Source organism: Octodon degus, unplaced genomic scaffold, assembly GCF_000260255.1.
Source record: "Octodon degus isolate 3935 unplaced genomic scaffold, OctDeg1.0 scaffold00027, whole genome shotgun sequence".
Lineage (NCBI taxonomy): Eukaryota > Metazoa > Chordata > Mammalia > Rodentia > Octodontidae > Octodon > Octodon degus.
Window position 1 is genome coordinate 13,157,587 of NW_004524603.1, and position 15,060 is coordinate 13,172,646.

The 15,060-nt window shown below is 45.7% G+C and overlaps 1 long non-coding RNA gene across 1 annotated transcript in view; it reads left to right on the top strand.

Moving 5' to 3' along the window:
- Positions 1-14,439, top strand: part of LOC111816139 — a 132,614-nt gene extending 118,175 nt beyond the window's left edge. The window contains exon 5 of the long non-coding RNA XR_002820627.1: positions 14,398-14,439. This is a non-coding gene — a long non-coding RNA (uncharacterized LOC111816139). The remainder of the gene's footprint in view (positions 1-14,397) is intronic.
- The last annotated feature ends 621 nt before the right edge of the window (positions 14,440-15,060 follow it).

The window sequence follows — 15,060 nt, forward strand, 5'->3', positions numbered from 1 at the left end:
GAACCATGGTCCCTGTGCTTTGCCAAGCTTGTTCTAAGTAGGTGCTTTAGACCACTGAGCCATCTCGCCAGCCCCTCTTTTCACTTTGATGTTCATTAGTTTGGTGCATTTCTGAGTTGTGATATTTTCAATTTATGACCGTGTGTGGGGTTTAATTCCACTGAAAGGTCAAGAAACTTTTTCCCCAAAAAACTATAGTGTTTTATTTTATTTTTTATATTATTATTATTTTATTTTTAAAGAGTGCAAATTAGAAGTAAAACAGAAAAAAAAAATACAAGTGACACAGAATTTCCCTTAACAAAGTAATATAAATTGAACCATATTTATTTTAATTCATAGCGTTGTCATCCAACCAGTAATATTATCAGATACGTGCCTGTAAAACTGGAAGAAAGAAGTGCATAAAAATTAAGAAGAGAAAAAGTACAATCAATTGAAAGAAGGAGACTAAACAAATCAAGTATTATCGGCTCTCCTTCACCGCTTCACGGTAGCTGTCTGCCCGTGGGCCACACTACCTGTCTCAGGTATCCCCGCTGTAGTACTGAGACAGGCCGCTAGGTGGGGATGAAGACACACCTCGAGGAAGGCAGGAACCTCAGACTTGACTATGCGGTCTTGGGAGCTCAGACAGTAACCGTCCCTGTCTGTTAAGGTCAGAGAAATGACCGAGAAACGATGCAAATATGACAGTAGCAGAAACGATCTCAAGCCCAAGTCTTTACACATGGCGTCTGGTTTCTAGAGCTGGAAGCGTCCACAGAAAGGGGAAGCTCGCTGCTGTACAGATCTTAGATCATCTGCTCAGGCTCAGCGCATTCCTGTCGGCCATTCCGCAATGCGTCTGTAGATCACCCATCTACGCAGGGAACACCATGGAGATTATATGCTGCCCGGCTCATACGATGGAAAACCTGGCTGGCTCAGAGAGGTAGAATGAAGTGGCTACCAAATCGCATCAGTGGGGGCCCAGCTGGGCAGCCAAGTTGTCACACGGATTGCTTTGCTTACTGGATCACTTCGCTTCTCCTTCCGTGAGGAAATTCATGCAGCACAAAACCACGAAGTCTGCAGGACTTCGGACGGCGCGCATTCCGAGCGTGAGAACGTTTAAACCGCCCGCGGGGCGGAGCTGCGTGCTGGCCGTGCGATGTGCGCACGCTCTTGTGATCCTTCCCCGTTGCCCTGGTTGGGAAGTGCCCTGGCACGGCCAACCCTCGAGTGGCCTGTCCTCAGCGCGTGGCCTGTCCTCAGCGCGTGGCCTGTCCTCAGCGCGGCCGCTGTATTACAAGTGCTGGAAGACAAGCTACAGGCCACTAGGAAGCAACTTTGCCGTATCTGCGGTGTGCGCAGCCCGCATCCTTTCCTACTGCACCCCAGTTTTCTGCCCTGTTGTCAGTCAGCTGAACTGGGCCTCTTGCATTCCGTAGGCCTGAACTCTCTCCTCTCCTGCCTTAGCATGGGCTCCTCACTCCCCAGATTGGCTCTGTGACTGTCCCCTTGGCGTCCTCGAGGCTTTTGTAGCTCTGTTCTAATTGGAGCTGACCCTCTAATAACAGTTATGGATAGTGGAGCAGGGAGTATAGCTCAGCAGTACAGCATCTGCCCTGGAAGTACAAGGTCCTGAGCTCAATTCCTAGTGCCCCCCTAAAAAGAAGAAGAAAAAAAAAACCACCTATGAATAATCTTGGACCTTATAATGGCTCTGTGCCATAGGCCCATCCTAAATTGACAATAGTATAATTTGGAAATGCATTTAGTTTCCCTGGGTGGCAGGGGTGGCAAGAGAAGTCTAAGATCCCTCCCTCCCTCCCATCCTCCCTCCCGCCCTCCATAGAGGGACTCTGAGCCCCGAGACCGGCGGGAATGCCAGCAACGCAGTAGGACTCGGCTAAGGCGTGCACAGTGGACAGGCAGACTTAGAGGTGTGGAAAGGTCTGATGCAACAGTAACCATACTAGCTGACTGGTGGTAGGTGTGGAAAACCGGTGTTGTGTGTGCGGTCAAAGACAAGAAGTAGAAGTGGATGGGTAGGATCTCCCCCTTATCTTTTCTTGTATTTTCATTCTTTTCTTTTCTTTTCTCTTCTTTTTCTTTTCTAAATGACTAGGGAGAACGCCAGCCAAGAAAAGTAGTTCCATCCTCCAAATCCAGAGACAAAGATCAGACCCAAACCCAGCAAAAACCCACTTGGAATCTTGCGCACAGTACGCATTTCTTGGCTTCAAGTTAAGCCTGCCGCAGAACTGCAGGCCCTGGAAGACTTTCACTACTTTCGTTTTTCTCTTCCTGATTTGTTTCTTTCTTGTCATTAAGCTGGATTTTTCAAAAATTTGTTTGCTTTTGTTGTTTGATTTTTTTCATTTGCTTTTCCATTCTTTTCAAGTCTTCTCTTTGTTCTTTTTTGTCCTCTCTTTTCTGTATGATGGTTTTTCTGTATGTGAAGATATTTTTGATTATTTTATTTCTTTTTCTTTTCTTCTTTCTTGTTCTCTTGTTCATAATTTAGATCTCTAATCTTTCTGTTTGTTTTACTCTACTTGTCCTTTTCCTATTTATTTATTTATTGCCAGCTCAGCCCACCCCGAGGGCAGGGCTGGAGCAGCATGTGGTGCTGGGGATTGAACCACGGTCCCCTGCACCTGCCTAAGCTTGCCTAAGCAGGCGCTTTAGACTGCAGAGCTATCTCACTGGCCTCCTCTTCCTCTTTTTAGTCAACTATCCACTTGATTTTGTGATGCTTTCATGGGAGTAAACATTATCTCTTCTCTTTCTGGTTCACTTCAAGATTCCAAGGCCATCTCCTCCAATCCTTTTCTCCTGTGTCCTAAATTATCCAAAACCTAGATGACATCTTGAGCCCTCCAACCTTGCTACTGCTATATTTAAGCTCACTGGTCTCCTCACCCTACCCCCTATCCTCTTGAACTCCCTCCCACACATATAACAGGGTAAAATCATTCTACTAAGTGGAAAATCATTGGGTATGAGCTCCTGGTATAAGTTGTAATAGATTCCTTTAAACATTCCTATGGTTAGAGACATTAGGCTAATAATTTTTACAGTTTGTGAATATTCCAGGCTGTACTTGAGCCTGCTGGTACTGCCAACTGCACTGCTTTAACCAGGGTGTCATACATGCTATAAGCACGTTTTCTTCTTTAGGACAGTACTGTGGTTGTAAGTGGTCATAACCATCGTCATAGTCCAGTACCAAAGCAACGGAACCTAAGACAAATAGAAAGCAACTCCTCGGTCTTAATATATTGGAAAGCTAGGCCCTTGGGAGACACATAAAGCCAATAACCACCTACGTCTAGAAGACATCCAGGGGCCAGCCAGATAGCTCAGCAGTCTAAAGTGCTTGCTTAGGCAGGCACAGTGACCGGGATTCGATCCCCGATTTGCTGTGCCAGTCCCACCCCTGGAGCACGCTGAGACAGCAACTGAGACTGGACATGGTGGCACAGGTCTGTAATCTCAGCACTCGGGAGGCTGAAAGTAGGAGCATCACCATGAGTCCGATCTGTGTAGTGAGACCCTGTAGACCTTGTACTAAATACAAATACAAATAATAATAATAATAATGAGGTCTGGGGAGATAGCTCAGTATAATGAACACTTGCCTGGCAAGCACAAGGGCCTGAGTTCAATTCCAAGTTCTGCCAAAAAAAAAAAAAAAAAAGGAAAAAGAAAAGGAAAAGACCTTACTGCAGTTACAAATAATAATAATGGTAAATAAATAAAATACTTCCAGAGGAACAGACACCACTTTGGAAAGCCTCCACACCAATGATAAAGCTTTCTAATGTCAGAAATCTACAAGCATCAGCACAGAAAATACAATAAAATAAAAAAATGGAAAATGACAAGATGAACAAGTATAATGCAATTCTAAATGCCCAGGCCTCCCAGGACAATTTGAAAGCACGAAGAGATAGAAGAAATCAAAAGCCAACAAAAGGAACTCTCTGAAATGACAGCAGCAAAAATGAAAAAAAAATAAGGGGAACAGATCATAGAAAACATAATCTCTAAGGTACAAAAGGACATGACTTTCAAAATGAAAGGCATTAAAGCACAGATAAACAAATAGGGGAGCTCAGGAAAACAGTGGAAACCATGAATGCCAAAGAAGGACAAGACATAGGATGATAGGGGCCGGGGAGATGGCACAGCAGAGTAAGCGCTTCCCTGGCAAGCGCAAGGGCCTGAGTTCAATCCCCGGTTCTGCAAAAAAAAAAAAAAAAAAGAAAAGAAAAAAGAAATAGAATGATAAAACAGATCAAAACAGAAAGGCAGAAGACTAAAATCTCCATCAAAAGTGTAAGCAGTGGAGAGAATGAAGACAAGATAGAATACCAGATCTAGAAGATAGAATTGCAGCTAGTGTTCAAGAAGAGAAAGAGGCCTTAAAAAAAATAGCAACAGACCATGAAAAATCAATCCAGTAGCTATAAGATGATGCAAAGAAGCACAAGAAATGATTGATTGGGGTCCGTGAGAAAGCTGGAGACAACACAAATGCCATTTAAAGAAGAAAAGAAAAGAAAAACCTTCACAGAAATAATGGCAGGAAACCCCCAAAACATAGAAAAAGAATTTAACATCCAAATAAGTGAAGTATGCAGAACTCCAAACAGCCATGACCAAAATAACACTGAACCAAGACCTATAATAAGCAATATTCCAGAAATTCAGCACAAAAACAGAATATTAAAAATTGTTAAGAGAAGGGCTGGCCAGAGAGCTCAGCAGATTAAAGCACCTGCAAGCAAGCACAGAGGCTGGGAGTTCAATCCCCAGGCCTGCCATGCTGGTCCTGCCCACAGGGTGTGCTGAGATGGCAACTGAGACTGGGCGCAATGGCGCGTGCCTATAATCCCAGCTCTAGGGAGGCTGTAAACAGGCAGATCACTATGAGTCCGATCTAGTAGTGAGACCCTGAACAATGTGTAGACCCTTCCCTAAAATGCAATAATAATAATAATAATAATAATAATAATAATAATAATAGTTACAGAAAAGAGATAAATCACCTATAAAGATAAGCCTATCAGAATCTCGGCAGACTTCTTAACACAAACCCCCAAATCAAGGAGAGTTTGGAGAAAGGCATTACAAACTCTAAAGGAAAACTACTTTAAACCAAGATTGATGTAAACCACACAACTATTTTTCAAAATTGATGGAGAAATAAGATACTTCCATGACAAAGAACATCTGAAGAAATTTATGGCTGCCACACCAGCTCTACAGAATGTTCTGAAGGATATACTAGAAAGAAACAATGAAAAGGGCCAGTCAAATAGCTCAGTGGACTAAAGTGCCTGCAAGCAGACGCAGGGGTTGGGGGTCCGATTTCCAGGCCTGCAGTGCCGGCCCCAACCCCGGGCATGCTGAGATCACAATTGAGACTGGGCATGGTGGTGCGCGCCTATAATCTCAGCTCTTGGGAGGCTGTAAACAGATCACTATGAGTCTGATCTAGTAGTGAGACCCTGAACAACCTGTAGACCCTTCCCTAAAAATAAAAAGAGAGAGAGAGACAATGAAGACCACAAATAGAAGAACACCAACAGAAAGAAGCTGCCAGGCAGGACACACAACTAAAAAGAGGAGAAAGACAGGGAATAAACAACAGGAACACAACATGAAAAAGAAAAGCAAATACATATCAGTTATAACCGTCAATGTAAATGGTCCCAACTCACCTGTCAAAAGAAACGGACTGGCAGGATGAATCAAGAAGCAAGATCTAATGCTATGATGTATTCAAGAAACAAATTAACCCAAAAAGAAATTCACAGACTAAAGGTCAAAGGATGGAAAACAATTCTTCATGCCACAGGAATTCAAGTAAAATCAGAGATAGAAGCTCTACTTGCACACAATACAAACTTTAACCCAAAACTGATCAAAAATGACAAAGAAGGTAACCACATATGTGTTAAGAGATAATTCCAAGAAGAAGAGATAATCATAAATGTACACGAAACATAGGTTCACCCAACTACACCAAACATATATTAACAGATAGAAAACGTCAAAGAAACACTAAACCAACTGTAGAGAAGGACTGAATATTCCACTCTCATGAATAAGTCAACTAGAAAAAGAAAATCAACACAGAAATGTTCAGATGAAACCAAGCCTGTAAGCAAATGGACTTAGTAGTTGTCTACAGAATGTGTTACCTCAAAACATCAGAATACATATTTTCTCAGCTGTACGAGGGAATGTTCTCCAAAACAAACCAGATATTAGCTGACAAAACAAGTTTAAGTAAATGTAGAGGAACTGAAATCATTCTGTGCATACTCTCTGACCATACCACAATGAAACTGGAAATCGACAACAAAGGAAATCACAAAAAATACATTAACACAGGGAAACTAAACAACACCCTTCTGAACAGCCAATGGGTCACAGAGGAAATTAAAGATGAAATTAAACAGTATATACAATTAAATGATAATGCTGATACAACAAACCAAGACTTAAAGGACATAGCGAAAGCAGTCCTCAGAGGGAAATTTACTGCAATGAACTTACACATCAGGAAACAAAATGAACAACTGAATGTTGAATCTCAAACTTGTAGAAAAAGAACAACAACAAAAAGAAATCAATATATACATGCAGTAGAAACCATACTTTGACTACTAAATTTGGATTTCTTTTTTTCCCCAGGTAGGCAAAATGCACGCCATCCTGTTGTCCCATGCTGGGCCATGCAGCAAGCTGCTGTGTTCAGCCCCTCGATGAAGACAGCGAGTGACTGACACCCTACGGTGTGGGGTGGCACCAACAGTGTTTGGATTATTGTGCTTTGTGCTTTTGTACACCATCATGTCTACAAGGTAGCCATCTATTAAGGCTTGTATCTAGATGTCCCCAAGAGCCTCATGGACTCATAAGCCAGGCTTTGCAAAGGTGATTGGATCATGGTGTGAGACTCTGACCTGCTGTCCTGAGGTAGGGTTGGGCTGAAGAGGTAGATTGTCATGCCATGGCCTGGAGGGCTCTACCTCCCTTCCTGGCTCCTCCCTTGACACACTCCTCTTCCTGTATCCCATTCCCTTAAGCAGCATCGGCTGTGCCATATATATATAATATGTGTGTGTGTTTCATGTATATATACACACACATTACACTGTGTGATATAAAAATATCACATCTTTTTTTTACTCATTTTTCATTGATGAGCATTTGGGTTTTCTCCAAGATTTAGTGATGACAAATTGTGCTGCTATAAACATCAGTGCATATACTGCTATGGTACGATATTTTAAATTCTTCTGGGATGATATCCAGAAGGGGAAAGGCTGGAAAGAATGAGACCTCTACTCTTAGTTTTTACAGGCATCTCACACTGATTACCACCGTGGTTGTAGTGTTCTACACGCCCACCGACAGTGGAGAAAGGCCCTGTTCTCCAAACCCAGCCAGAATTTGTTATCTGTGATTTTTTGATGTGGGCCATTCTTTCTGGGGTGAGATGGAATCTCAGAGTTGTTTTAATTTGTGTTTCTTGGGTGACCAATGATGTTGAACATGTTTCATATAGTAATTTGCCATTTCTATTTCTTCATCTGAGAAGTGTGTGCTCATCCCAATGTTCATGTTTGGATTGGGTCTTTAAATTTGGAGGGTCTGATTTCTTTCAATATTTTATATGTTCCTGGGGGCCTGCCCCATAACTCAGTTCTTTATGGCTGCTTCAGCAAAGCAATCAGGCTCAGGTTGCTGTGGTTCGATCCCCACAACTCAAGCCAGCCAAACCTGCCCTGGAGGCATTCAGAGCAAAAAAAAAAAAAAATACTTTATATGTTCTAGATGTGTGTCTTTTGTCTGAAGGACAGCTGGCTATATTTTTTTCTACTCTGTGGGTTGTCATTTCACTCTGCTGGGGATTTCTTTTGTTGTGCAAAGCTTTTTTTTCCCCTTCAGTACTGGGAATTGAACTCAGAACCCTACACTTGCCAGGCAAGTGCTTATTCTACTGAGCTATCTCTCTAGCCCTGCAAAAGCTTTTTTAATAAGATGAGATCCTATTTGTTGATTCTTTGTAATATTTCCCTTGCATTCGGGGCTATGCTCATGAAGTCTCTGCCTACACCTATATCATTGAGATTACTACCTATTTTATCTTCCAGTAAATTTAGTGTTTCTATTTTAACATTTAGATCTCCACCTATAGATCTCAGCCAGCCTGATTCCCAGGCACATTTATATTATAAACATATTATATGTGGGCTTTAACCTAAGGGAAAGAATTATAAATATAATTCATGTGTACATAAGGCACGAGCCAAATCATATTACTAGACATAGCCAATCCTTTCCTAATTGTCATTTTTAATCTCTAAATGCCTCACAGCAAGTTCTTTCAAAGTACATATTATGTAATTCTCTCCTAACTCAGGGAGGTCCTAACTCAGGCAGCTTGTGCGCTGGCTCCCTGTCTCGCGCACAGCATTCTGGGAACACTACTGATCACCAACACTGCCTCTCTCTTTTGAAAGGAGCCCAAATTAATGTTACAAAACTCCGGGCCTCTATCTTATTTCACTTGCCGCCCCTAAACATAACACTTGAAAATGGGCAATTTATAAAGGGTTATCCAACTCTGATTCTGGAGACTGTGGGTCCAAGAGGATGGCTCCAGCATCTGCTCAGCTCCTGGGACGCCATTTTGCTATGGCACAGGGCATCATGGGAGACGGTACTAGCGTGGGTCTCTCTTCTTAGAAAGCCACCAACGCCATAATGGGGATCCCTACCCTCATGATGCTAATTCTAATGACCTCCCAAAGCCCCCACTTCCTAATACCATTAACAGGGGCCTAGGGCCAACGCCTCCAGCATGTGTATTCTGGGGGATGCACCTTACTCACAGCTGTCCCTTCTCTCTCAACCTGCCCTGGCCTCAGGCTCCTCACATACATAGAAATGGGCCTCAGCAGACTGAGAGAACAGACGCCAGCCACCAGGCATGCGCAGGAGACGGTGCGCTCTGCTAGCTGCTCCCGGCCACTCCCAGTTTGCTGCATGGTCAGATTGGGCGTGTCCTCCAGCGGTGGTGCTCACCCTTCTTTAAGTCTACAGCCTGTTTATTGATTAATAACTCGCCCTCTTCATCTGCGTCACTCATCTATTTTGTCTTTTCATATTTTAGCTTTATTTCTACTCTCTGGAAAGTTCTGTCTAGGCTTTGATGATGATCTTCCTTTCTACTGGCTCTCGGAGCAGGCAAACGAACGTCCACCCTTCATTACCATAAACTAGACGATGACATATATATGCTACCTTCCTTGCACTTTTTTCTCCATGGGCCACTGTCTTTCTGCCTCTTGGAAGCCCCAAGTGTAGTCCCCCTATGGTCCTGACTAACCATGTGAATTTGGGCCATGGCTCACGTACAGGGAAAGGTAGATGTGCTTTGATGGTCATTTCACTTGTGAAACTTATTCAGCCAAATATGAGGCTGTTTCTTTAAATTTTGTGCTGATTTCCTCCAACTGTTAAGAGAAGGACCTAGAAGACCCAGAGAGGCTAGAAGCCTGGGCCCACGGTACTGGGCTCAGCTGGCACAGCAGGGCAGGGGCCTCAGATGGCTGCCCATTTTGTGTTTTTCCTCTCCCCCTCTTTCAAGGACCAGGTGAAACTCAGGGTCTAGGGTCTGCATGCCAAGAAATCCACTGTTCTCATGTGAAGGTTCTTGAACCAGCGTAATTTTCTGCTCAAATTTTAAAGAGCTGTGAGGGTTTAGGAAGGAAGCTTGTCTATGAGCTAAAAATGAAATACCTAGCAGAAGCCAAGCTGCTGTTTGGACTGAGAATCCCCGAGGGTGAAGTTTCTGCTTCCACAAGAGCTTCCTGAGTGTTCACACAGCTGGCTTAACACCCACTGGGCCTTCTATCAAGTGTTTGCTTAGCCTGGCTAGAAACACACCCCAAGAGACTAACCTGGCAGGAGGCAGGCCCCAGTCGAAGGTGAGCAGAGCACAGGGGAATTCCCATCTTCTGCCTAGTGTCACTTCTCTTCCACTGTGAAGCCAGACATCACTGATTCTGAAAGGCTGCCTCTACAGCCCCCAGCACTGGGTGAGGAGGTTGGTCATCTCCTGGCCTGTCACCTGTCCTGTACATTCCTCTGGGGGGGGAGTCTCATAATGTGGGGCTTTACAGTGTGCTCTTCAGTGACCTGTTCCCCTCTCTCTCCCTCAGGGGCTGAGCTTTGTGATGGATAAGGCAGCTTCAGTTCCATTTCTGAATTCTGTGTGCCTCACATGAGGCTTGATATAGAAAGGGTGTGTGTGTGTGTGTGTGTGTGTGTGTGTGTGTGTGTGTTTGTGTGTTAGGAGACAAAGAGAGCAACTGGGAGGAAGAAGCAGAGAGAAAAAGAAAAGAAAGCTGGATGTGGTGGCCTATAATCCCAGTACCTTGGGGGGCGGAAGCTGGAGGATCTCAAACAGAAGCCCAGCTTGGACAATTTTGAGACTAAGCAAGGCTGTGTCTCACAATAAAAGATTAAAAAAAAAAGGTCTGGTGACATAGCTCAGTGCCAGTATTCTAAGATCAATATCCAGTACCATACACAGAGAAAAAGAGAAAGAGTAACAAGGGAAAAGAGAAGGAAAAAGAGGAAAAGCGAAAAAAGAGGCTGCGGCAGAAGCATTGTGCGGTGGCCCTTGGTTGTCCCTCAGTAACCTGGTCTGAGTATTCTCTGATCCACTGGGCATCATTTTGAACTCACATACTCCTGTATCCGACGGCCCTCAGCACACCTGAGTCTTCTCCTTTCTTCAGGAATGCTGTCCATAAAGATGGACATTTGGGTAAGACCAGGGAGTCGCCACTGGATGTCTCAGTCATGGTTTTGCATAGCTCAACTTCTAGGGCCTCAGAGGTTCCTTGCATCTGATAGGTCCTGGGCCTAAGAACATTCTGGAATCTGGAGCTGGCACAGGATCAGCCTTTCCAAGGATGTAGCTGAGTTTCTTCATCTGTTCTTGAGGTCTTCCGATGAGTTATTTCAGGCTGCTTGTGTATTTTGCTCCACAAGCACCATGCGTTATTAGCCATCTCCAAAGGTGGTACCCCACAGTCATCTCCTCCCTGACGCCCTCTCCCAGTAGGGTACATGTGCACACTTCACACCCGACACCCAGGACCGCCCCGGCCTCTGCTCTTCTGCTTGCCCGTTTCCCCTGGCTACCAGGGAGCCCAGTTCTGTGACAGCAGCTCTGAACACAGAGCGTCTCAGGCAGTAGCCTCCTCAGGCAGTAGACTCTTGTTAAAGTCACCTTGGTAGGCAGTGTGTCCTCGGGCCCCCTGCAGAACACGATCAGCTGCTAGGCTTTCCCGTCTTATGTAATGGGCCAATTACAGCATTTCTACTTTCCTAAACCTTTTGATCCCTTCTTTCATAAACTTCCAAGGCAATTTTCAGCATCTCTACTTACTTTAATGAAAGCGATTACTTTTTCCAAATGAGTCAGCAAGTGGCATATATTAGAATCGTTTTCTAGGCTCCCTGCCAAAGTGTTAAATTCTGCATGAGGGAGGAAGAACAGCTCCCTACTGATACACACAGCCAGCTTCCCAGTCCTCTTTTGACCAGCATGCTCCGGGCCCTCTGGGCTCAGCCTTGACAGCCTCCAGTGCACACCCAGCAGTGCTCCCTGCGCCTGGGTGCGTGACCTCTCCTCTTTGTTTGCAGCCTAAGCTTTGCCCCATGCGACTCCGCTCTGTTCATGAACTGGAGACTAACAGATGGAGGTCAGTCCTGAGGAGGGCAAGCATTGTCTTCTGAAGTGTCTGCCTAATGTGAGGATCCCGCATCACCCTAAAGTGGGACATGGAGCACATGTGCTGCAGGAGAAGGTGCTGGTTTTGGTGTTCCAGGGAGTGAAAAGCAATCTGGGTGTTTGAGGTTCTCACCTGCATTAACTGATGAGTCTTTACACCAAGACTAAGCATAGTCAGGTCATGGGGTACTATCCTCAGAAGGGACAGGTGGATCACTTATCATAAGAATGATCTGTTGTGAAACAAGTTCCCTTAGCTGTCTTTCATTCTTTTTTTGATCCCATCTTGGCCATATGACTTCTTCCTCATGGCATTTTGGTGCCATCCACCATGAAACCTTCCCCAGTGCCAAGCGGGTGCTGGTACCATGCCATTGAGCCTCTGGAGCAAGGGGTGAAATAAACCCTCCATTTTTATAAAGTTCCCAGACTCAGGTGTTTTGTTGTAACAACAGTGAATGTATTCATACATCCTTGAATTCTCACACGTTGCTCTAAATAGAGCTGAGTTCCTCCAGCAGCGATGGTTAGCAATATACACATCTCCACTTGATCTTAGCCAAAAGGCCAAGAGGCAATTCCACCAAGTCTCATGCTTCTTAGAATTAGTATTTACCATAAACTCCACAAATATGAATTCCTCACAGGGAAAAATATGAGTAAGTATCTCTGCCCCATCATCTAATAAGTCTAGGGTGGAGAAACATCTCCCATAACTAAGGACCAGGAAGGAATGAGCAAGGCCTAGGTCTATAATGACATGCTCACGCTGGATGTCAAAGTGGTCTATCTTTTCTTGGGTCAGTTTTCAGTTTGGATTCACCCAGGATTCCTGCTCTCTAATTCCAACTGCTGTGGGTCGAATTGGGTCAATTTTCAGTTTGGATTTACCCAGGATTCCTGCTCTCTAATTCCAACTGCTGTGGGTTGAATTTTCTAGAAACATAGCCTGTGGTGAGGAGTTGCATGCAGTGATTCACCCTGAAAGTGTGAAAGGAAAGGCAAGGGCAGAAAGCTAAGCAAAGCTGTTGCCTCAGTTAAAGACCAGACTCTCCAGACTGGTCCTAAGGGTTGAAGCCTCGAGGAATCCCACAAAAGCTTTGAGGAAAGAACTGTTCCTTAGAGTTTTTCTCCTAGTGAAACAAACCTAATACGTCTTGGCATCTGTGTCAGTCATTTGATCAGTCCCACGGGCTTCCTCAGGGCGTGAGGGGCTGGGCAAGGGGCTCTGTAGCCTGGTAGAGAGGATGGCAACTAGGAGGTGCCAGCAGCTCCAGAACCGCATTTCTCCTGAGAGTCACCATTCCTATGCTCTCCCATTGCACTGCAGCCTGGGGGAGGTGCCTCCAGTCTAAGCTCATGCCCTCCTCCTCCAGCTCTGCATGAGCTACACTTAAGGTGCCCACAGCTGCCACCAGCAAAGCCCCCCCCCCCACTGGCCTGTGTCCCTGGAAAGGAGGAGAAGGCCCACAGTACAGGGGCACAGATGTAGGAGAAGAGCTTCACAGCCACTAGGGCCAGCCAGGCCCCCGTGTCCTGGAAGGCCACGTAGAAGCCACACTAGGTAGGAGGGCCAAAACTATGCTCCTTGACATTCAGCTGCAGCCCGGTCCGCTGCCTGCTCCTGTGGAGCCCCCAGCGCACGTGAAGAGGAGGAAGAAGAAGAGGCAGGAAAGCTCTCATCCACTGCAACTGTGTCCACTTTGCTCCAGTGCTGGAGGCGCCACGCAGCGCTGCTACTGGGGCTGCTGGGCTCCTCCGCCTGCTGCTGTGGCCAGAGGTCAGCTGCCCTGGGCCACACAGGGGGCTCAGGGTACCAGTGAAGGGGTGCTGAGTACTGCATTAAAAACAAAATTAATGACAGGCAAAGCAAAGAGGGGGGATGGGGAGATCCCGCATTTCTGGAGAGGGAGTCTGAACCCAACTGGGAACCCAGGGCTCCTCATCTAACTTCTGTACTCTGGGGACCATGGTGGTGTTGCCACAGGTGATGGGGCTCTGGATAGGTTCTTAGGTCCTTGTGTGCAGGGAACAAAGAACCAGGTGTGGCACACAGCGGTAAGAGAAAGGCAGTGGTTTAATGAGGCCACGGGATGCTCAGAGTGAGTGGGCTCCTGCTGGCAGAAAGAAAAACGGCACCAACACTGACTGTGTTGGTTTTACCAATTTAAAATGTTGGCGTCAGGTCTGCAGTGCCTCTCACTGGGGCACGTAGAGTGTAGCTGACAATGTGACCGACAGGACACTGAATGAAGTCAGCAGCAACCACAGCATGTGTCCTTTCCCATGATGCACTCTGTTATAATTGTATTAGGAGATGCCTCCCGTATGCATGCACATTTAATGAGCCCCGAGTGAAGAAAGGCCACTACTACATGTCTTTCAGCAGGATTTGGCACACAGGGCACATCGCTACACTGGGTGTTGGGTCTTAGGACATAGGTGTGGGGTGGGGTGGTGCGAAGACATCTTCCAGAGTCAGGAGAAGAGAGGCAGGCTGACCCATAAGCCAAACGGCACTGTCTGTGTTAGGCGTGGACTAGACAGGGTCCCAGGCAGTTGCCAAGGTGGAGATGGAGAAATGAGGAGAAGGAGTTAGACTCCTCCTTTCAGAAGATGGGTGAGAAAGAGCTATTCCCCTGCCCTGGAGGACCCCGTGCTAAATCTGACCACCCACAGAGTAAGTCGCCACATTTGAGGATTATCCTCAGAGGAGAAAAAAACACCATTCATGACTGCTCAGGAAGAGATAGAAAGATATTTATTAGGCAGAATGTTAGCAGCACACACATAGAAGTGAAAGAGCCAGGCATCAGTGTGTCTTGAAGAACCTTAGGAATTGTTCATTGTAGGCTAAAACTGCTCTTTTCATTAAAAATGTAATTTAAACCTCTAATTTTCCTTGACTTATTTTTGCCTATCTTTATTTTCCTATCCTACCTCAGACTCCCTCCACCTGGGGGGTAGGTCAGCCAGCCGATCTCCGAGGTCTCTCCTGTAGTGTCCAGCAGTACCTCTGCCCAGACAGAAAGGGACACACAGTGCCAGCAGCAGCCACTCCATCCCCAAGGGGAACCAAAGACTGTCCCTCCCTGGTCCATTTCATTGGATAGCAGGAGCTCAGCTGCCACCAGGACCCTGTCCCTGGAATACTGACAAGGCCCTCACGATCCCCAGGCTGTCGTTCCTCCAGGCCTTCACTCTTCTCTGCCTTTCTGGAACCCTCACCCTGCCCACTACAT